Source organism: Cupressus sempervirens, chromosome 3, assembly GCF_028749045.1.
Source record: "Cupressus sempervirens isolate cs-2001-9-10 chromosome 3, ASM2874904v1, whole genome shotgun sequence".
In the NCBI taxonomy this organism is placed as follows: domain Eukaryota; kingdom Viridiplantae; phylum Streptophyta; class Pinopsida; order Cupressales; family Cupressaceae; genus Cupressus; species Cupressus sempervirens.
Genome location: NC_143120.1, coordinates 1,015,258,076 through 1,015,281,703, shown reverse-complemented (window position 1 = coordinate 1,015,281,703; position 23,628 = coordinate 1,015,258,076).

The window sequence follows — 23,628 nt, the reverse complement described above, 5'->3', positions numbered from 1 at the left end:
TCTTGGGAAAGATGTATGATAGTAGTTATGTCACCATGGAAGTTTCTCAATTGATAATTGTGGACACATAGAAGCAAAGAAATGCATGTCCTTTGTTGGGACTCAAAATTGCCTTCTTGATTTCAGTACCATTCCAAGCTTTTGAGCCTTGTGAGCACTTTTAATGCATGTAATCGACTATCCTTTTGAGGCCTAAGAGGTGTTTAATGTTTCTAACACCTTTCATTCAAAACATCCATGTATTCCATGAAGATAAATTACCATTCTCAGTCATTTTGTGAAGTTCCATTTTTAGCAATGTCCAAATCTGCATTTTTGCTCAAGTACCAAATAGTGATAGGTAGCCTAGTTTTCAATCAAATATCTTGTGCTTGGAAATGTTTCATAACTCACCACTTTGGGAATGTTTATTTTTCATATCAAAGAGCTCATGTTTCAGATTTCAAGCTATTTCAACATGTTTTGCTAGGTTTTGAATCCATCAAAGTTAGTTGTTTATTATTTTCATCTTGATATAAATTGTTTAGAATTCTAGGAGGCCCTATTTGACCCGTTATAACTTTGACCTAGTTGACCAAATTGAGAAAATTATTTTTGCATTGCATTCTAGAGGTGAGATACTTATTATTTTTTAGATTTTAGCTTATGAAAAATCCATTTGATCAATTTTCAAATGCAATTCCATATGCAATTTGTAAAGTTTTACTGGTGTCAAAAAGTGTAGATTGATTGGTACCCCTATTTGGGATGTCATAACTCCAAATTCCTAATAGGTGAGATCAAATGGATTGTATCATTGTGTTATACTCTAAAAATTCTTTAAGTCTTCCAGTTTGTAAGTCTTGATAAATCAGTTTGCACACTTTCCTAGGTCCATTCTATTTGCAAAACTCACTTTTTTGCCAATGTTCTAGTTCAGCAAATCCAAGTAGTCCACTTTTACTACTCTCCAAATGTTCCTTGTTATTCATCATGAGACCAAATCATAGATTTATACTCTCATTGTGATAGTGAATGAATGCTCCAATTTCCATGCCCCCAAGTGTCAATTTGACTTATTTTTGAAGACAAGATTGAACATGTTTTATGATTTTCTGACATTTTGTAGGTAGCTTTGAGAAGGCAACTTTGACAGTCAATATCTTTTGACCCATGTTTCTTCATGACACAAGATATAATAGGGTAAGAGAATGCAAAACAAAGAATCAATATATTAGAGCTTAGGGCCCAATTACCTTTTACAGTCAGTTTTTAAGGCCAATCAAAGGACCCATTGGCACAAAATTGGTAGTTTAAAAGAAAGGCAAAGAATGAGTGCTAAATGATTAATTAGTGATACAAACTGATTTCAATCAGTATCAAGTGATTAATGGATCAGATTGAAATGTTAGTTGTTTGAAAATAATTTTTTTTTAGCTGGACCCACTCTAGGATCTGACTGATTCCATCATACTGGTGAAAATATGTGTAAATTGAAGAATTTGAAAGGGAAATAATAACAATTCTAATTGTTACAAATGTTTCACCATGTGCATATCATCATGCAAGTTCAAATGAATGCATAGGATTAAATACATCATGAGTGATAAAGGAGCCAAATATATGCAAGGGACCATTTGTTTTGACTATGTAGGTCAAAAGGGTGCACTAAATTGTCTTGAGCTAGATTGGATTAATGGATGTTTAATTAAATAGGTGGAAATGAATGGAATACATTGGTAATCTTCTATTTGTAGGAAATTTTTTAATGAAAATACCCAACATTGAATATAAATATGAATGGACTATTTATGGAATTGTTGGTGTGTTTCCATTAACTAGGAGCACATCATTGTGATAGGAAATTGGATGTGTAGGAGTAATGTTGAGATGGATGGGATCTTTCCTTGTGTCAGCTGAGTGGATGGAGAACCAACTTATGCTAGTAATGATAACCTTAAGTGGATCCGATGCTAGTTTTTGATCTACAATGAAAATTTGATTGAGGGGGGCATGTAGTAGCATTGCAATTGTTTAAAATGTTTTGTTTAGACTGTTCAGTACAAGAACTGTGTGTATATTTTGGATTAACTCCCTCCTCCATGGTGGTGAGCTAGTTTGGAGACATCCCTATTTCACATAGTAGCTATGAAAGGTTTTATTTTCTCCCATTTTTCATGTCTTAGTAATATGCCAGAATCCTTGTGATTTTGTAGAGAACCCACATCCAGTGAAAGAAAATATTTTGCTAATATATTGGTCCCTTCTAACTATGTTGAAGACTATAGGGTTTTTCTATTGGAAAGTGTTGTTATGGTTTTTGATTGTATGTAGGATAGACAATGGTCTCGGTACGAGGCACATATCTTTTTAATGAACCGTTGAATTTCCTTCAAATTTGGATATGTTTTTCCAATGCTAATTATGGCCATCCTCACCAGAGTGATTGAGAAGTTTTAAACTAGTTAGAAAGTTATTCATCTTTGTGTAAGATTCTATCTATAATAGAAAGAATGTCAAATTGAATTATGTTTTGATGAGCATCAGAACTTAGAAATAAAATTTTTGGGCTTTTCATTGTTTTGTAACTATTACTACTAGAGACAACCATTTTACTTCATAGTGAAAGTAACTAAAAATATGAAGTGTTTAAACAAAAATGTTTGGAGAATTTTTGAGGTCTAGAGAATTTGTGAGAAGGGCAGAATGTGATTAGCACTTTGTTAGAAATTGGGTTTGGAAAATGATATTGTTCACAAAAATATCTGCTACCATATTTCTATGTGATTTATAGGGTGTTGTTATTTAGAAAAAAGCTAAATTGTAGAGTGGAATGTAAGTATCCATATGATACTCCATTTGCTTTGGGTATAAGGGACATTAACATTCCAATAGTCTTTTATAAGCACTCACGTATCATTCTTGTAAATGGATGGAAGAGATGCAGATTGCATGAAGAAGCCAAGGTAGTTGTCCACCATTTAGTAGGAGAAAATCATTGATTTTGTTGAAGAGGATGTGTTTAGTGAGGAGCCAATTTGGTAAGAGGTGTTTGGAGTAAAAGTCAAATTTTTAAGAGCAATAGGCTCTTGCATGAGTTGTCCAAGAGCCAATTTTTTTTTTTTCTCCAATTAGCTAACTTTTTTTATACATATGGTGTTGTCCTTTGGAGGTTCATGGAAAATGTAAAGGTGAAGTTATTCATTAAAAAGATATAGAGGTATCATAAGATTTTTTCAAATTGTTGTAGTGGAAAGGTTTTCATTTCCTTAAACAAAAGAGTTATCCCACATTGCCTAGGTAGAAGAACTTTTCTCACTTTTTATATGGGATCACTCTAATTCATAGTGTCTCAAAGACATCGCCTTTTGAGACATAAGACAAGACTTGTATGGTGGACCCCACTTGGCCAGCTAGATGGATAGATAAATAGGAAATTTTGACCAAGAATGACCAACTAGATGATGACATGGCCAAATGGACAAATCTCAAGCTAACACCTGACATGCAAATTGAGGAGATATTATGTTGTTGCTTCCAAATTGGATGCTTAGGATGATGCCACATGGTGAGATCTAATGGTGGGTACTTTCTGTTAGAGTAAATAATTAATATTTAATTATTTATTCTATTACTTAAGCTTACTTAGGTCATGCATTTATTTAATATTTTATATTTAATGCATGTAGTGGTTAGTTGTTGACAACTCGGGAGTTTTCTCCTTTTTTAGCATATTCCATTTTTTGTGGATATGTGCTGAGTTGTCATTTTTGTCTTCTACCTCCTTCCAGCTTGTTCTACAAGCTTCCATGAGCTCTTTATATTCGGGCTCTCTCTCATTGTAACAGATCAGATCATCATATCATTTCTTATTGTAAATACATTTCTTCTTGTGTTTGTATTATGATGGCTCTCATGTCCGTTTAGGGTTTTGCCCATGCTCCATGCTTTTCCCCTTCTTGGCTTCTCTTTGACAGGTTCGCATGCAGGTGATCTTGGCGTCTTCGGAGTTGGATTTCCTCAACTCCAACATGGTATCAGAGCCTTCCTGCTGTAGCTTCGTTGAAAAATTTTGAAGCCGTGATTTGAAGTCACAAACCCTAGTTTGTTTGTGCATTTTTTCTTCAAATCAGGGGATCTGCAATTTTTGGAGCACTTTTAGCCCAAACGGACATCACCATTGGATCCGGAAGGCCGTTTGCAGTTAGGATTCATATAAAACTTGTCGATTTTGGAGACAGAGCTCCGGGAGGCAAAAAAAAATTTCATTCCAGAGCCGTATGGACGCATTTATTGCGATTTTTGGCAAATTAAAAAATAAAAAAAAATTTTGCAGAGCGCGTCGCCGCGGCACCGCCTAGCAGCCACCACGGGGCCGCCTGCGCTCCGCCCGTGGCTCCTCAATAACTGGCGGCTCGGCCACTGCCCGGCCTCCGCCGCTGCCTTGCTCGCCGCTCGTGCAGAGCTCCGCCTCCGCCGGCAGCTCCGTCTGCCACCGGTCTGCACGCTCTCCGCCGGAACTCTCAGCCCCGCTCCGCCCATGACAGCTCAGTGCCACCTGCAAAAGTTGGACACGCTGCAGGTGTACAGTCAGCGCCAGCGTGGAGGATCTGCCTCGTTAGCGTTGTTTTGAGCGTGACACGTGGCAGGCGTGCCACGTGGCACATTGCCACGTGGCCCCTGCCACATCATCGTCCGTACTGCCACGTGGCACTTCTTTTTTGTGGTGACGGCCTCCAAGCCGTCAAATTTAATCGCATGACTTGCTGACGTCATCCCTATGTCATCATCCTTGCTTGCACCTCTCCTGATTTGGTTTTGGACCTACTTGTGGTTTTTTGGCCATAACTCTTGCATACGGAGGTATTTTTCCGATCCGAAAGAAGCGCTGGAAAGCTGGTTCCGAGACGGAGATTTTGGTGCAGGTATTTTTAGGTTTTGATGCATTTTTATTGCCTATTTTTTCAGTTAAAGTCCGAAGTCCTCTTTTTGACTCCGGCATGCATATCTTTTGCGTTCCATGTCTATTTTTGGAAAACTTTATATTTCTGGAAAGCTGGTTCTGTGTACTTTTCAGAACTATCATCTTTTTTCCTCACTTTTGGCCTCTTCTCTTTCTATCATAGTTTTAGCGTTTTTGCTCTATGGTTGATATTTTGAGTGTTTTAGGCCCGAGGATCATTTTCCTGGCATGCTTTGCTTTATTTTTGGCTGTACTTTCTTTTGGTTCAGCTCTTTTTTAGTTTTGATCATTGTAGCTATCCTTTTGAAGCACTTTTTCATTTTCGCACTGAGATAAATTGTCACTTTTGCATTCTGGGAGTAAGGTGTACTTGCACTATTTCATAAAGCACCATGGGGGGGGATTATTTGTTTGCTGTTTTAGGCATTCTCCCTTTGTCAAGTGAGTGTCCCTTCCACGACATTAGCCCCATGCAGAGTCAGTTAGACTGTGTCTTTATCAGTGTCTGTACCTCTTCTTGGTTCGTTTGCAGAAGATTTTGGCTCACCTTCTCAGTTACCTGTCATCACACCCCGTCTGCATTAAGGGGGGATTATGTTGTGTTCTAATGCATTCGTGGTTTGATGGTTCGATAGTGTGAACTATGTATTTAGTGGTTGATCCTATATACAAGGCGATTGCAGTGGCTGGCTACCTATGCATTTCGGTGAGATGGATCATCTACCATATAGACATGCTCGGCTCGTGCCTTCTTCTTCCATGGAGGTTTCTTCAGATCAGCAGTTTGACAGATTTGCGGCTCTTCATGCTTCAGTGATGCTGCTTCTTCATGATCATTCCTTGTTCCTGTTTTAGGGGACAATTTCCCTAGTTGGAGACTTCTTCAGTTCTTCACTGGGTTCTTACCTCTTTTTAGGGGAGGGTTTTTCCCATGTGGTTTTCTCTCTTTCCTTGCTTACAGAGGTTTCATCTTCTTGCATTGTACTTGGGTACCTAAAATGGCCTCGTTGTCGGGACCCATTATGCATTTCATCTTAGCTTTGTGAGCTTAAGGCATTTCCCTAAGTTGCACTTAAGGGGGGGTGTTAGAGTAAATAATTAATATTTAATTATTTATTCTATTACTTAAGCTTACTTAGGTCATGCATTTATTTAATATTTTATATTTAATGCATGTAGTGGTTAGTTGTTGACAACTCGGGAGTTTTCTCCTTTTTTAGCATATTCCATTTTTTGTGGATATGTGCTGAGTTGTCATTTTTGTCTTCTACCTCCTTCCAGCTTGTTCTACAAGCTTCCATGAGCTCTTTATATTCGGGCTCTCTCTCATTGTAACAGATCAGATCATCATATCATTTCTTATTGTAAATACATTTCTTCTTGTGTTTGTATTATGATGGCTCTCATGTCCGTTTAGGGTTTTGCCCATGCTCCATGCTTTTCCCCTTCTTGGCTTCTCTTTGACAGGTTCGCATGCAGGTGATCTTGGCATCTTCGGAGTTGGATTTCCTCAACTCCAACACTTTCTCACATTGTAAAGATGGACAAAAGTTAAGAAAACTGGGGAAGTTCCTAGTCAACACATGGTAGAAGGCCCAAGTCAATGATGATGTGGAAAGGATAGTTTCTCAGAGAATAACAAGGTGCTACATGGTGATGATGCAAAGGTGCCCAATAGGAGATGATGTTGTGGTGACTAGAAAACAGTAGGCCCAATGAAATAATGCCATGTAGTGGACTAGTCAAAGGGTTCCATGTGGTGCTCAGTGACAAGTGATAGGGCAAGTGACCAACCAATCATAGATTGACACGTGTCAAGTTTGGTCAAAATAGTTTGTCCCAAATTGGATTTTGGAGGGAAAATATATAGTGTGAAAAAATAATATTTTAAAATTTTTCTAGATGTGCATAAAAAATTAAATATATTAAAGTTATATTCTAATGTTTAAACTTTAGAAAGATTTCAATTCTTGAAAAAAGAAATGCAGTTTTAAACCAGTCCAGGGGCATGCTTTTTAATTTGTTCCTCTAGGCATTCCTGATATGTCGACATAGCACTATTATATATCATGAAAACCACAAGAGAGAAAATTTTCCATTTTTATGGTTTATTTTTGCACATGAAGTCACCTACTTGAGCTATTTAGGGTTTTGTCTCAAGTACCCATTTTTTAGTCTCATTCAAGTGTAGTAGTCCAGTTTTGATTTTTAGCAAGATGATGGACTATATATGTACCAAAATTAGTAAGAATTTAGTTACGAATGGTTTTTCACTCTCATGGTTAGTTTATTGAATTTTTTATTAGCATTTTAGATGCATATCTGATGGTTTTTGTTAGAATAAGGTTTCTCATGATTAGGAGGACATATTTCAAGTTTGTTACACAACAATGATGAGAACCATATCAAATTTCAATTATAGAAAGATGAGAGATGCTTTTCAATAGCAGGGAATGAAGATTAAGTGGACACATGTCACTTAAAGATTAGATCCAATATTTCATTCCTTTTATATATCTTTCTCTTTCTAATTCATTGTAAGGGTTCCAATTTTTACTATGAGACCATGGGGGTTCCATTCTTTTATATGTTTTCATGACTATGATACCATTCTCTTCAACATATTTCTCTTGTATGAATAGCATAAATAAAGCTAATATGAATAGCTCTAATCTATTTAGTGGTTTCAGAAGTTATTTACATGCATCTTGAATGTATAGTTTCAAAGAAATGAATACCACAAGCAAGAATCTCCTTAGTTTTATTATGGTTCTCATCTCCTATCTCTATAATCTGCAATGTTGTGTGGTTTATGGACAAAGAGCTTAGACCCATTTTCATCCCCTTAAGGTTATATGTCTTATATGTTTTGCTATTGGAAAAAAGAGCCAAGTAAATGCTTGATGTATTTGATAGGGTTTTTTGTTATTTGAGAAGGATATTTCATGAGAATGAGGTCTTTATGAACACCAATGTTTGATTCAAAAAGTGATAAGATAGATATGATATCTTGATGTATGGAATATGTGACTATTATCATAGATGTATGTGTGTGATTTATGGAACTACCCAATAGATAACATACTGATTAGCTATAGGATAAACTTGTTCTTACTACTGCATATTTGGGGATTTTTTGAAATCAAACTTATAGTCATCCATTTCCCTTTCTATTTAAGAGCTGAAAGGATGCCCTCACTTAGCTTATCAATTTCTTAGGTCATTTTATTAGCTATTTCATGTCTATGATCATCGCATAACTACATAATATATAAGGATTTTATCTTCTTTATTTTAGATTCAGTGTATTCTTTGAATATTGGTGCCATATGAAGAATCTATGGGTGTACCTACCTAGGTTTTGCAAAGCCTAAAGTAGAAGAAGAGTCTAGCCTTATAGTTGGCCTAGTGTTTGAAAGGATACATTGTAGATAGGAAGTAGTTGCCCCAAGATTTATTCTATTCTCATTAGGGTAATTTGAAGTGCAACATTTCAAACCACCAACATCCTGCTAGGCCCATCACATTCCATGAGATATCGTCAGAACCTATTCACATAGTGCCACAAGGTAATGTAGTCCAATGCTAGATTTCCAAGAAATGAAATTGTGACACCTATTTTCCATGGTGTGCATAGCTAAAAGTTGGCCTTGCATCATTACGTAAAAAAAGGTTAAGATCTTTTATCACCATTGCCAAATAAAAAATAAATCAACACTTGTCATTATGTTGCTATGGAGAGTTTCATGAAAGATAATTATAGTGATGTAATGATAGTTCAAGATGTGTACAGGAAGGGACCCATGGAGAGAAGGGACCCATGGAGAAATTCATAAAGGGAAATGGTAGAGTTTTAATCATGATTGTTGGTTTAATATTGATAGCCAAATTTAAAAATGTAGTGATCGTTAGAATACGAAATACACAAACTTGGTGCAAAATAGTAGAAGATGAAGGAAACATCAAATTTTTATAGGATTTATGAGATTGCATGAAGCTAAATAGTCATTGGGTGTTTTCAAAAGTACCATGGATTCATAATCATTGATGGAAAAGATGATGCCATGTGCTTATATTATTAGATAATTTCATATTTTATTCTCTTTTCTATTTTGTGACTATTGCTTTGTTAAACTGGAGGATAAAAAAAAACTATAAATGTAATCTCATTCAATAATACAAAGGTCAAAAAACTTGATGGTGAACTAGTTTGTAATTTTATTTACCCTATTTTCTTGTCATGTTTTGTGGGCCATGCATAAAATAGTTTTGCATTAAGATTTGAAAGAAAATCATGTATGACTCTATGAATAATCAGATGAATTCCATTTCACTTTGATGTTTTTAGTATAGTGATTCCATATACTTTCTTCATATATTATTCTATTTCTTCTCTTGTTAGTTTCATAACATGTTAGGTAGTTTCTTTAGGAAATGAAAGATAAATGTGTATAAATCTATTAGTTATTGGTTGGATTCCATTTCATTCAAGGCTAATAGTGAAAGTAATTCCATTTTCCCTTATGTGCATATCTTCTTCATTCCTCTTCTATATTTAAATGGTTAATCTACATATATAATAGAAGTAGGGGTTAGAAATATCAAGATAATCTACTATACTCATTCCATTTAGTGTGATAGGTTATTCAAATCCATCTTGCTTGATTTGTTTGTTCCTATAAAAACATATTCATTGCATATCATTGAAAATCATAGGGAGTTGTACCTAATAATTGAGAGGGTAGTGATAAAATACATACATTGACCCATTTGTTGGTAAACATCCTTTTGTCTCTCCAAAACATTTGGTGTCAAAGATTCAGGTTATAAAATCTAATAGGAGGATATTTTATTAACCAACAATTTTTGGTGACTCTATTGAGGACATTCAAATGAAATATTTGAAATTTTTTCTATCATATTAGTTTTTAATCTAATTTCATTTATTTGGGTTGAAAGAAAGGACTTGTGGTAGTGAGGTGTTTTCCATAAGAACTTGATACCCATTTTAAAGCCTCAACTTGTTGAAGAAAATAAGAAAACTCAAAGTTGAAGATTGGTAAGGTAAATTCAAAACACTATTTTATTTTATATATCCTAGAACCCAAATATACTAGGAGTGCTAAGGAGAAAGGAAGGATTGACTCCATAGATAAAGAGGTCAAGAAGGTTAATTTTCCTATCCTATAAGATTTTTACAAAAGAGGAAGAGCATGTGCAAGAGAATTTGTGGCCATGAAACTCAAAGATACTCAATTTTATATAGTTGTTCCTCCTAATAGAACACAAAGGAGTCAATATTCTTTCCCTCCTATTGCTAGGACTTCCATTCCTATTACTTTTGATGCTTTGTTGTTGATTAGTGCATAACTTCCACATTTTGTTACTTTTCAAACAAACTAGAATATTATACTAGCAGCTATGGCACAACAATGGGGAAATGTTATTGATCCTCTTGCCCTTGTAGCTAATAAAGATTTTCCAAGAACATCAAGGAAGAACTTTCCAAAATTTAATGGTGATCATACCGCTTCTTTAGAACAACACTTAAGTACTTTCCATAAGGCTTGTGGTGTAGTAAATCCTCAACACGAGGATGTGAATGTCAAAATGTTTATGGATACACTTGTAGAAAATGTTGCTAACTGGTTTCGAGAGCTACCTATAAGATGCATCATAGATTGGGATACTATGAAACAAAGGCTTGAGGAACATTATAAAAGTATTGAGGATGCACAAGTATTGTTGTTGCAATTAGGATAAATAAAGAAAGAACAATCAGTTTCTATGAGAGATTTTAATGCAAGATTTAATAAACTTATCAAAAAAATAACTACTAAAAGTGCACCTACAAATGATAATAAGAATACTTTCTACATTAGCTCTATGCCTCTTGATTTGGGTTATCAAATTAGAAGAGAAAATGTAGCAAATGTGCAAGCTATCCAAACATTAGCTATGGAGATGAAAGATGATATGATAATTTTTGGTAAATTGAAGAGAGAATTTTAATTTGGAACCATGAGTAATACAACTACTACTTCAAATAATACAGAAGCCATGCTTCAAATTTTTTCTAGTGAGCTCATTTCATGAAAGAAACAAATCAATAGTCCTACTCATTCTTTTCATCAACCTCATCAAGAAGGTTATAGAAACCCAAAGAAAGGTAAAGTATTGCAAATACCACCTATTCAAAAAATATTAGCAATTGAAGGTTCCCCCAAAAGATAAAATATGTGTGCTTTCCATCTAAGGGAACATCATGATGGAGATACTTGTGCTAGTATGATCAGATAGAGGCAGATGGTGTATAACAAAGAATGGACAATTGAATATCCTAAATGTAAGGATGATAATGCTCCTTGTGGTGACTCTAAAAATTATTTCTTTGAGTATGAATCAGATTTAGAAGTAGGAGGCGATTATTTTTAAACTATAGAAGGACCTTAGTTTACAATAATGACTAGAGTTCAGAAGAATAGAATCAAACCAATAATTTAGTTCATATAAAAAATAACACACCATCAAACAAAGATGATAAAGATAGTGGCATAGTAACTTCAATTACAAAAAAGGAGCACAAAGGTAAGTTAGCTAATTCCTTTTACATCATACAATACTATGAAGAGGTGAGAATCCATATATCTCCATTGAAGTACTTGAACTCTAATCCTAATCAATTGTAAATATTAGTTGAGCATTGTAATAATAAGGATATGGGTCATGTTAATATTGATGCTAATTTTGGTCATCACAATAAAGCTAGTAGTAGTGGAACTTCTTTGATTTACAAAGATTTTGCACTCCCTAAGTTATTTAAAGAAGAAGAACCTCTTATTTTAGCCACATGCCCAAATCAAAAACTAGATCTCTTCTACATTTCCTTGTTTATCAATGGAAATAGTTTGAGTAACTACATCATAGATTCAAGAGCTTCTGATAATGTAATGCCTAATTCTGTAGCAAAATCTTAAGGAATTCCATTTCCTAAAATGTTTGGTAGATGTTACTCAATGGATACAAAACAAGTGTCTTTGCTTGGACAGATTAAATATGCTCAAGTTGTCCTTGCTGCCTACCTTTCCAAAAGGCTAAAACTCACTATTCTAGTGGCAGACATTTCTGCAAGTTATGACATGCTCCTAGGTAGAAGTTTTTGTAAAGACATGGGGGTAGAAATAAAACTAAACTAGTCTTGTGCCACTATTTGAGTTGGAGATAAAAAGGTGAAGTTAGAACCAGAAGTAAAGGTAAAATTCACTGTCTTGAAATTAGATGATCCTAGGTCTGAAATCTTGCATCATGAAATGTATTTCAATAATTATATGTTGTTCTCTGACACATCTAATATTTTAGAAGAATTAAAACAAACAAAAAGGTGATCAATTGTGGACTTTGGAATTTTATGGCAATTGTGCTAATTTTGGTTCAGGTATAGGGGTAGTGTTGACATCACCTAGTGGAAAAGTGACTTGCTTGGCTTATAAGTTAGATTTCAAAAATGCTAACAATACTATAGAATATGAAGCCCTCCTCCTTGATATAACTATAGCAAAACAAATGGGTGTCAAGGTACTCAAAGCTCAAGGAGATGCAGAGTTGGTGGTTAGACAAGTTAAAAACCAATATGCAGTAAAGAACTCAAGATTGAGGAACTATCATAATGAGGTGTGGGATGAAATTGAGGGTTTAGATGCTTTTTCAATTATATTAGTACCAAGGGAATTCAATTCAAGACCTAATTCTTGAACAGTCTCGGCATCATTATTCTTATGATATCCTAATTTTGAAGATCAAGTTTATAAAGTAGAAGTTCTATTCAGGTCCAATGTCCCTAATAATGAAGATTCAGGGAAGGTGTTTGAATATGATAAACACACACTAAAATTCATTCAAGTGGAAGATCCTTGTAAATGCTTTTATTTTGAAGGAAGCACTAATGTAAATGGTGATAATTCAGTGATAGGTGATAAAAATAAAATAGAGTCTGATAAGATTCAATTGAAAGGTAATAAGATTCCTCCCCTTCTAATCTCTTAGAGAAATGTTTTGATAGGCATGATGCATGCATAAAGAGGGAAACAGATAAGAAAGGAAAAACCTATGGTGAATATGATGGAATTAATATAAGGACATAAGTCAACCTAGAGATGATAAACATAGGAAAACTATTGCACACCATACGAGAGGGTAGAGATCAGGAAATTACTTATTGAATTTCAAGATGTATTTGCTTGGAGTTATGAAAATGTAAAGAATTTTATAGGTGGAAAGTTCAAACATAACATTCCTCTTAAGCTAGAATCAACACCATTCAGACAGAGAAAAAGAAATTATAACCCTACAATTGAAGGAGCAATTTTCAAGGTGATTGACAAAATGTTGTAGTCAAGGATTATATACCTTATTCATCATTCTACTAGGTTTGCTAATATTGTGCTAGTGAGGAAGAAGAATAGAGAGATAAAGATTTGTATAGATTTTAGAAATCTAAATCAAGCCTCACTCAAAGATAATTTTTCTCTCCCTAATATGGATCATCTTTTACAAAATATTGCAAAATTAGGAATGATGTCCATGTTAGATGGATTTTTAGGATGTAATTGAATTTAGGTAAATGAAGTAGATTAATTCAAAACTACATTTACCACACCATATGTTACTTTTTCATACAATAGAATGCCTTTTGGCCTAATCAATAAGGGTGTCACTTTTCAGTGTGGCATGAATTTGGCCTTTAAATATTTGGAAGATAGAATTATTGTCATATACCTTGATGATTTGATAGTCTTTTCCAAGAAGAGAAAAGATCATAATAGAGATCTAGAAAAGGTTTTGCAAAGATGTAAAGATCATGGTGTCTCACTAAATCGAAAGATCTCTAAATTTGCAATTGAGTTTGCTGATAAAGATTCCTTGATGTACTGATCACCTTTCTATGATAGATTTGTCTTTTTTTCTCCTTATGCTAATATGGCCTTCATAAATCTTTATTTTCTACTTATATTCACATTCTTGCACTTGCATTACATACACATTACATTCCATTATATATTTTGATATGATATAATACATGTTAGAATTCTTTAGAATAACTGAGAGGGGGGGGGGGAAGTGGGGGGGTGAATAAGTTATTCCAGGTCCAAATGCCCTATTAATACCTTTCTACTACTTTTAATGAGTTCATACACCTTTTATCCATCCAAACTTAAATCAATCATATAAGCAAGTTACAGTAAATCAATATGCAAAGATAAAACATTCAAGATCAACACATGACACAATGATTTACATGGAAACCCAATTTGGGAAATGTAGTGCCTGCCCCTAGTTTACATTTTTCGAGCTACATTTATGATATGATTGCCAAACTCTTTTAGGCCAATTTATGTTTGATGAGTAGTATTATTATTTTAGAGATTATTAGAGGATGTTTACACTCAGTTTATTATATGATGAGATTACTTGGTACTCTATATTTCGTGCATGTATGATGATTATTCAAAGGTTTTAGTTATCGATGATGATTAGTTAGATGGCTTATTATTTCATGTGCCTCTTATGGATACTTACCCCATACTGCATGTGTATGGTGTGCGTGTTGTTTTATTTATGTATGGTGTTTCTGATATGGTTAAGGAAGGGAGTCGTAGTCACCTGCTAGTTGGGATCTACACGATGAACCACTTCCTGCCATTGTCTGTTTAGCTTAGAATATTGTGTTTGTACATGCATGGATTTTATGCAGGTTGCAAGTACCGGGTATCGACTTCCTTGAATTGTCAGGATGAGCGTACCCTATCGCACTGTCTCAATGGTAAGAGAGGGGAGATAAAGCTCTTAAGTCCAAATCCTAAACCCTTTAGCCAATTGTCCTAATTAATAATTAGGACAAGTATATGAGTTAAGTACCCTCCGAATGCATCAAATGATGTAATTTTGTGATTATAACCCTTTTTGTTTGATTTGGTATGTATTTTTCTATAGTGGGTTTTCGTATGTTGCTTTATGAGTCCTTGGTGTATTTTCTATAAATTAAGTCTAATTAAAAAGACTAATTAATGATTTAATTTAATAAGGAATTATTATGATATCTTTATATTTAATTAATTAATTAATTAAATAAAAGAATTAAAGTTGGAAATTAAAGTTCAAGATATATTTAGAACAGGATAATATTTATTTAATTTAATAATAATATATTTGGAGTTCATTTTTAAATAAATGCTAAATATTATTGTTATTTAAATTAATTAAATATGTTATCAATTAAGTTCTAAAATAAATTAAAAAGTTGAAAGATATTAATTTATTAAGAATTCTAGATCGCATGATCTAAACATGAGTTAAATATAAGAATTAAATTAAAAGATTAAATTATAAAAATTAATAATGTTATTTTAATTTCTTAAAAGTGCACATAAGATTTAAAGTAATAAATTAATTAAGAATTGAAGTCAAGTGAAATTTTAAATAAAGTTATTTAATAATTCAACTTAATGTGCATGAAAGTTGAATGCAAAAGAATAAGAAAAGATAATAAAAGAAAATTGGAGTTAACTGAGTTGTGCAAAGAGTCTTCTTGGGTAGACGCACAATTAGTGCCCCGAATTGAGGAGAAATTGCTTATCACAACTTTGGGGGTTCATTTTTGAGATAGACGAATTTGAACAGGAAATTTTGGGGAGACAATTTTTGGAAGCAAATTTCAGAAGGCTGATACAAAGAAAGTCTTCGAGGGGAAGGTTATTGATAGGAGCAAATTCGCATACAGTTCCTGGAGATTGCACAATAGTATTAGGATCAAGTAAGGTCTTGTGTTTTGACTATCCATTAAATATGCAATTATCCCTTCCTGTCTTCTTCGTGTCTGTGGTTTGTAGATCTGAATTCTCTATGATGAAAGTTTTAACTGTTCAATATTGTGAATTTATTAATTGTTCGTCAATAATTTCTGTATCCATGAAGACTGGATGAATTATGAGAGCCCTTGTTTTCCTGATTTAGAAATTGAGATTTGATTAGGTAAGGGTTTGAGTGTAAAATTGAAAGTTTTTAAGTATATATATATATATATTCCCTTTGGAGGGAATTGTTTTAATATAATTAAACTAAAACTAATTAAAATAAAACATAATTTGTTTAAAAAAAAAAAAAAAATTTAAAATATATATATATATATACAAAAAAAATAATATATGAAAATTATATTAAAAAGTTTGAAGTGGGGCGGGGCCACCACTTCCCACGCCCCACAGCCACGCTGAGCGGCAGGTGGTACTGCTGCCTGCAGCAGCAGTAACACCTGCGGCCGCAGGGATTGGCAGGCCGACGGGCCTTTAAACACGCCGGTTTTTTTTAAAACATGATCCCTAAAGAAATGATCTTTCGGGGAATACCATGTAGTCTCACAATGTCACGCATGAAGACATTTGCTACTGAAGCTGCAGTGTAGGAAGACCTGATTGGTGCAAAATGTGCCACCTTGGTCAACCGGTCAACGGTGACCATGATAGCATCATGACGACGAAGAGTCATAGGTAATCCTACTATGAAATCCATAGAGATGATGTCCCACTTCCATGAAGGAACGAGATTCGGTTGCAAGAGTCCTGCCGGATGCTGGTGTTCTGCCTTGACTCTCTGACACTCAAGACATCTAGGCACAAAATCAGCAATGTCGCGCTTCATCTCGGACCAATAGAATAAACGTCGCAAATCTGCATGCATCTTCTTGACACCTGGATGTGCCGAGTAAGGTGCACGATGGGCCTCTGATAGGATCAATATGTGTAGCTCATCTAGTAGCGGCACATAGATCCTTCCTGAAAGTCTCAAAAGGCCATCTGACTCTAGGACATAGCCTGAAAACTTACCCTCCAAGGGTCTCCCTGAATTGATTTCACTGCACACCTCCAGATACCATGAATCAGTGGGGAGTGCCTGAAGTATCTGACACCTCAAATCGACACTAAGAGTCATAGATGATATCACATGTTTCCTGCGACTCAAAGCATCAGCTACAACATGATCTTGGAGCGCAGTTGAACTTCAGTTCAGCATATCACCCAGAGACAAATGGGCAGACAGAGAGAGTGAATCAGGTTCTCAAAGATATGTTGAGGATGTACGTGATGGATAGGCAGACTCATTGGGAGGACTATCTCTACCTAGTAGAGTTTTCTTACAACAACGAGTATCACAGTTCTATTGGCATGGCACCTTTCCAAGCTTTATATGGACGCCCTTGTCGTACACCTTTGATTTGGGATAGCCTTGAGGATCGCATCCTGTTGGGCCCAGAGATGCTTCGTGACATGGAGCAACAGGTGGTGCGTATCCGAGAGCACTTGACAACGGCTCAGGATAGGCAGAAGAAGTATGCTGATGCTCATAGGTCAGATAAGCAGTTTGCTGTGGGAGAGAAGGTTTTCTTGAGAGTGCGTCCGTGGAAGAGTCCAATCCGTTATGGAAAGGGCTCGAAGCTAGCACCTCTCTTTGTGGGACCATTCGATATTCTTGAGAGGATTGGTCCAGTTGCCTATCGTCTTGCTTTACCGCCTAGCCTTGCTCGCATTCACGATGTTTTCCATGTTTCAGTACTTAGACAGTATATTCCTGATGTTGTACATATTCTTGATTGGAATGCATTGCAGGTAGAGGACGGGCAGCTGGCTTTGGAGCCAATACGTATTTTGGAGCAGCGGGAGTTGACCCTCAGGGGTCGAACCATAGAGCAGGTAAGGGTCCAATGGGACCCTACTGATGACTCTTTAGCTACATGGGAGGATGCATCTAGATTACGGGATTTATATCCCTATTTGTTTATAGGCTTCCAGGAGTAAGCCTAAGTCTAGGGGGGATGGATGTAGTGCCTGCCCCTAGTTTACATTTTTCGAGCTACATTTATGATATGATTGCCAAACTCTTTTAGGCCAATTTATGTTTGATGAGTAGTATTATTATTTTAGAGATTATCAAAGGATGTTTACACTCAGTTTATTATATGATGAGATTACTTGGTACTCTATATTTCGTGCATGTATGATGATTATTCAAAGGTTTTAGTTATCGATGATGATTAGTTAGATGGCTTATTATTTCATGTGCCTCTTATGGATACTTACCCCATACTGCATGTGTATGGTGTGCGTGTTGTTTTATTTATGTATGGTGTTTCTGATATGGTTAAGGAAGGGAGTCGTAGTCACCTGCTAGTCGGGATCTACACGATGCACCACTTCCTGCCATTGTCTGTTTAGCTTAGAATATTGTGTTTGTACATGCATGGATTTTATGCAGGTTGCAGGTACCAGGTATCGACTTCCCTGAATTGTCAGGATGAGCGTACCCTATCGCACTGTCTCAATGGTAAGAGAGGGGAGATAAAGCTCTTAAGTCCAAATCCTAAACCCTTTAGCCAATTGTCCTAATTAATAATTAGGACAAGTATCTGAGTTAAGTACCCTCCGAATGCATCAAATGATGTAATTTTGTGATTATAACCCTTTTTGTTTGATTTGGTATGTATTTTTCTATAGTGGGTTTTCGTATGTTGCTTTATGAGTCCTTGGTGTATTTTCTATAAATTAAGTCTAATTAAAAAGACTAATTAATGATTTAATTTAATAAAGAATTATTATGATATCTTTATATTTAATTAATTAATTAATTAAATAAAAGAATTAAAGTTGGAAATTAAAGTTCAAGATATATTTAGAACAGGATAATATTTATTTAATTTAATAATAATATATTTGGAGTTCATTTTTAAATAAATGCTAAATATTATTGTTATTTAAATTAATTAAATATGTTATCAATTAAGTTCTAAAATAAATTAAAAAGTTGAAAGATATTAATTTATTAAGAATTCTAGATCGCATGATCTAAACATGAGTTAAATATAAGAATTAAATTAAAAGATTAAATTATAAAAATTAATAATGTTATTTTAATTTCTTAAAAGTGCACATAAGATTTAAAGTAATAAATTAATTAAGAATTGAAGTCAAGTGAAATTTTAAATAAAGTTATTTAATAATTCAACTTAATGTGCATGAAAGTTGAATGCAAAAGAATAAGAAAAGATAATAAAAGAAAATTGGAGTTAATTGAGTTGTGCAAAGAGTCTTCTCGGGTAAACGCACAATTAGTGCCCCGAATTGAGGAGAAATTGCTTATCACAACTTTGGGGGTTCATTTTTGAGATAGACGAATTTGGACAGAAAATTTTGTGGAGACAATTTTTGGAAGCAAATTGCAGAAGGCTGATACAAAGAAAGTCTTCGAGGGGAAGGTTATTGATAGGAGCAAATTCGCATACAGTTCCTGGAGATTGCATAATAGTATCAGGATCAGGTAAGGTCTTGTGTTTTGACTATCCATTAAATATGCAATTATCCCTTCCTGTCTTCTTCGTGTCTGTGGTTTGTAGATTTGAATTCTCTGTGATGAAAGTTTTAACTGTTCAATATTGTGAATTTATTAATTGTTCGTCAATAATTTCTGTATCCATGAAGACTGGATGAATTATGAGAGCCCTTGTTTTCCTGATTTAGAAATTGAGATTTGATTAGGTAAAGGTTTGAGTATAAAATTGAAAGTTTTTAAGTAAATATATATATATATATTCCCTTTGGATTTTAATATAATTAAACTAAAACTAATTAAAATAAAACTTAATTTGTTTTAAAAAAAAAAAAAAAAAAATTAAAAAAAAATATATATATACAAAAAAATAATATATGAAAATTATATTAAAAAGTTTGAAGTGGGGTGGGGCCACCACTTCCCACGCCCCACAGCCATGCTGCCGCGGCAAGTGGTACTGCTGCCTGCGGCAGCAGTAACACCTGCGGCCGCAGGGATTGGCAGGCCGGCGGGCCTTTAAACATGCCGTTTTTTATTAAAAAAAAAATGAAATAAATTTTTTTAAATTATTTTAAAAAAAAAAATGTTTTAATTAATATTATTATATTTTAATTTAAAATTTATTAAATTTTAAATTATATTAGAATTTTATTATTATTTATTAATAATTTTATAAATAAATAAATTATTAATAAATATAATATGAAGTTTTTTTTTATGTATGTATCACTAATTAATTTTATTTAAAGTTTGATTTAAATAAAGATTAATTAAAATTGAAAAACTTTTTAAAGCAAGTTTGATATTAGAATACTATTTTCAATAAATGTAAAGATTATTATAATCAAAGATCAACAAGTATTCTTATTAATTTAAATATTACCCTCAGATTGTTTTAGGACTCTGACTTAAGAACAATTAGGGGTAATTAGGTGTTTCATTTGGATATAGGAACGGGATAATTAGTAAAGGTGAACTATGGGTTCTATCTGTTTAAAACATACGTTCAACTGGAAATGGAAACCTCACATTAACTCAATAGTATTTTATCAATCAAATTGATCTATAAGACTTTTTACTTGAAAATAAACACTGATAACTAAAACCTTATTGTTTAACTCAACTGTATGTTTTCAAATCAAAACCAATTGTGTGACTATGATGTTTTTCTATATATTGTCCATGCTTTGAGTGTTATGGGGTTGGTTTAGCGTTGACCAGTTTAGGTTGTTACCAGAGGCTCGGGGTTGTGAATGTGATGTCATGATGATTTGGTTTCGATCTTTCTTAACCTGACCATGGTAATGTGATGAAGTGCTCTATGACATGTTTGTGTTACTGTTTGTTGTTGCTTTCCAGTTTCCTTGTGTGAAGCTGAGGTGTATATATTTGAGATACCTAACTTAACCATTTCTGAGTCTCGATTAGTTATACTTGTATTACTTTCTGGTTGCTCATTAGAGAACCATTGGATTTTGTGACTTATCATTGATGCCTTCAGTTGCTGATAGAGGACTGTCGTGATTACATGATTACTATTTGATGTTATCTGTTGCTCATGAAGAACTGATATAATTTGTGGATTGTCTTTTTTATGATGTTTTTCAGTTGCTCGTATAGGACTGAGATGGTTTTATTATGATTCTTTGATTTACGAGTTCATGAGCTAGGGTAGGTTATCTATGTGTAGAGTCGGGAAGTGGCTTGCAATGGGGGTCGGAGCCCTAAGAGGCTGCCTTGAGAAACCCATTGTAAGTCTTTTTTAATAAGTGAAAACATTTACACTAAATGAGAGAAAATGAACCTAACAAGATAATTGTATGTTCTCTCCCATGCCATGAGTGCTAGTACAAACTAGGATGGGGTAGAGAGGACGCTTGGTTACGACCTTGCATTCCATAGTATGCCTCGTCAGTACGAGAGGATACTAGTGGCCGCAGGATCAGTAGGGACCCGAGATTCCTAAGGGATTGCTCGGGTAACTTCTACATGACTTTTGCGATGACACTTTCCCGCTTGCATATTAGGTTTCCTACGTGTCTTGTGGTACCTCTGGGATATAGATGTCGATCTTTTTAGGAACCCTTGAGTTAGCATACTTATAGGATTTCCTGGACTTAGAGAGTATTTATGATTATAGGTTTTGTTATCCTATTTGGGACTTGAGACTATCTCCTCAGCGTGGTGGGAGTGGACCATTTAGGTTCCACATGGTCGGGTGGTAGTGCTTTTATTCTTACCATTGAGATCCGTTCCGTGGTCACCGTGGTTGGAGATTTCGTGATTGGCATTTATCTACACTATGTTCTTGGATTAGTATGATGGATGGTTAGATTTTATGATAGATATTTTATCATTATGGATGTATGGATGTATCATGTATGGTGAATAGTTTCATATATTTTTACTGTACTTTGTATCATGGATTTGAGGATGTTGTATCTTGATCTTTACATATGTATATTCTTTTAAGCCTTTCATACCCTGTGACATGTACAGTGGATGAATGAGCATTCTGAATTAATTTGCCAAGGAGCATTCGGAACAAATGTATATTATGGACATTGGAGTTTCTGATTATTCTTTTATATGTATGTGATAGTTGTTAGACTTAGAATTAATTAAATTTAAACATGACTCAACGTCTTGGGATCTTTAAGAAATGTAACTTGCAATGTATGTTTGTCGATGATTACATGTTATTGCTTCCACTACTATTTGTTTGATGTGTATGTCATACTTTCTTACTTTAAAAAAAAAAATGTTTAGCAAACTTAGTGAAACTTTAGGTTAATTCTTTTGAATCCCTTGGTAGGGCGTTACAGGAAAAACCACCAGTAACATGCTACTTGATTCTCACTCTTCTGAAGTGATGCCCTATTAAAAGCCTGCCTTGTTAAAGGCTTACAACACACTGTTAAATGTGACCTTGTTAAAGGATTTCACCAAACTGTTAGGAATGGGCTTGGTTAAAGGTCTTTAGAACATTCACTTGGAATGTCACCCGGTTAAAGGATTTATCTAATGGCTATTAAACCAACCTAAGTCCATAGGATTTAAACTTACTATTACAATTACTAGAAAGTAATGATAATGGTCTTTGGATCTGATATAACTTACAACATACTTTGCAGATTTCAGATCACACTTTCAGTTCAATCCTTAAGCTTGGCTTCAATCACTCCAGCTTTGACTGCCTGTCTTCCTCTCAAACTTCATCTCCTTGAGTCTTCTTACTCATTCTGCCAATGCAATCATCCTTGTGGTCATTTATCCAAATAGAGTTCCTGTGCTTTCCTCTCCTTAGCACATTCTTCAGCACTTCATGTTTTTTATGCTTGACCACCTCTCTCTCTCTCTCTCTCTCTCTCTCTCTCTCTCTCATTAACTTATGTCTTCTTAAATAGAAGTTTGATTTGCCTTTGCCGCTCAATTCTCCCTCAACAATTTTAGGATTTCAAAATGGATTAGGTAGGATACAATGTATCTACCCCATATCTTGTTTTCTTCTAAAAACTTCGCCAGTTGTATCCTTAAAAAAAAAATGTTCTACATGGTGTTCTGTGCCACCAGCTCATCATTCTTATCTTCCTTTTAATTCACAAATTTCTAGATAACAACATTATCAACTTAGATCTAGCAAATCTTTGATTTCCAAAATAATGCAGCAACTCGACATTATTGAGTTACTGGTGCTTGGTACCTATACCTGCTCAACACTTGGTTCTGCTCGGTACTTGATAAACTCTGTGTCACTTGGCATCTGGAGTTTACTCAACATCTGAAGTTTACTCGGCATCTGAAGTTTTCTTGGCATCTAAAGTTTGCTCGGCATTTGAAGTTTACTCGGCATCTAAAGTTTACTTGGCATTAACTAGGAATTTGCTCGGCTCTTGCTAGCTTGCTTGACTCCTTCTCTCTAATGAACTTAGTTTGAGCTTTACAAAAGACTTAGCTAAAACCTTAAATCTTTGATATGTTTCAGTGTGCCCATTCTTTGTATCTTATAGTATGTCATCAAATACACTTATTCATCAATGGCTTAGCTGATCCTTGTACTTCATTACAACATCATAACTTCAACCTTTCTCTAGGTGTTCTAGTTACATCTTATTGATTGCCTCCACCTTGACAATCAACTAATTGATAGTCTTTGGATCACTAAAGAAATTGTCATTCCTACAAGTAGCAAGTTTGACATCAATGAAAAAACAATGATTGAGAACATTCTTTATCAGTTCCATATATTATTCCAACAACTTTTCTTATTTCAATCATTTCCAACAATCTCCCTCTTTGACATTGATGGC